The sequence below is a fragment of the Numenius arquata genome, chromosome 9 (genome assembly GCF_964106895.1).
Source record: "Numenius arquata chromosome 9, bNumArq3.hap1.1, whole genome shotgun sequence".
NCBI lineage: Eukaryota > Metazoa > Chordata > Aves > Charadriiformes > Scolopacidae > Numenius > Numenius arquata.
The window spans coordinates 24657402-24659135 of record NC_133584.1 but is presented as its reverse complement, the minus strand read 5'-3'; positions in this window follow the sequence as shown (position 1 = coordinate 24659135).

Below are 1734 nucleotides of genomic sequence, written 5' to 3'. Positions count from 1 at the left end.
TTCCTGCTGCTGGCTGATGTGGGGTCGTTTACTACCTTGTCTAATTATCCGAAAAATAAGGATGCCTTTGGCAAATATTTCTACTCTTGGAACATGAGTTTTTCACTGGAAACCCAAAATTTATGTAACTAATTCTTGTGTCTCCTTTTCTGACGTAATGAAGGGCAGAATCAGTCGGCTCCCTGGCAGCCGTCTGCTGAAGGTTCAGCCTTGCTCCCTCTGGGGGAAAGAAGCAAACTGGAAAGAAACAGAACTTTACATATTTTCAATAAATAAATACATAACTATTGGTCAAAGTGAAATTTGACTTAATACACCTCCACACGTGCTCTCTGGTATGAAGCCAGTACATACGTCTGTCTCGTTTTCAATTTATCTTTTTCCTCCTCCGGAGCTATTTTGTTTAGTTCATAGCTAATCTTTAAACTTTCAGTTTGATGGTGGGAAGAATGGGGAACATCTGATAAACCTGAACATTAGTTTAAAAAAATCTGATTATAGTCCTCAGCTCATTCCACATCATTGTTAGAGCAGCTCAAGTTCCAGCAAGTTTTAAAATACTGTTTAAAAATGGAGTTTTTGCAATTTTTCAGCAGCCTGTCTTAATTGTCTTTTGCAAGAAATTTAAACTTGTGTGAAACTGGTCTTTAGGCAGCGTCATTAGACAGCTTTTAAGACAATTCGACATTAGTTATACACAGGAAAGGTCTTTAAACTTAACTCACTCCGGTGTGAGCCAGGGAGCTCAGGAATGGGAATGAGCCCTACTTCACAGCTTCCAGCTACCTGCAGCCTGTGGAGGAACTAAATTGGCAGATTGTTAGCTAAGTATTGTTAGCAGAGCGGGTGGGAAAATACTAACCTGAGCAGAGATTATGCTGTAGAAATGTACGTTTTCCTACTTATTACCCGTAGTAAAAATCATTATTGCATTTTGCGTAACTGCATTATGAATGACCTAAAGTTAGAAACAGTGCAGGTGAGTTATTAATATCCTTATGCAAATAAAGATACTGCATGAATTGTAATGATTTAAAATATGAAAAAGAGGAAGTGCTGAAAAAGCCGTAGTATTTCCTGATGGGGAAAGGAAATTTTCTGAATATACTTTAACTGCCCGAGTACGGACTTGACGGTGTTTTGCTGTTAGGAGCCTGCTCAGTGGTGAGTTTGGTTTTTAAGGTGATCAGAGTAACCTTAACACAGCCATAACTTTCTGTCTGTGAATACAGCAGATTCCTAGCAGCCGTAGCCAGAAGAGAACATTATGCTTTTCTAGCCCAAGCCCTCCTTCTCCCGTGGGGTGTGGGCCAGGCAGTCCCACAGGCTTTAAGAACCCGTGCCCCAGGCTCTGCTCTCCGTGGACTCCTGGGGAGCCAGGGCTCCAGCCCGCTCTCTGGGCAGGTCCTCCCTCCATCTCCGGCACCGTGTGGTTGGGTTGAACGTGCCGGGGATGCTCTGAGAGCGCGGGGCGAGATGTGCTCATGCAAGTTCACAGGCTCCAGCTCACTCGCAGTATTGACATACCCCGAGAGCCTAAAGCGTGGCCGCTGCAGACCTTGGCAGGAGCGAGGAGGCCGGGGAGGTGCTTTGCAAGCTCCCGGTTAGCTGTCAGCTCCGGGGCTGTGCAATCCATCAGGGAAGCTGTCTGGAATGTAGGGCATTGGGACAGCTGCACCAGGCCTGGCGAGGAGCTCAGCAACGCTTGGAGTTTGGAAAGGGTGACAGATAGTT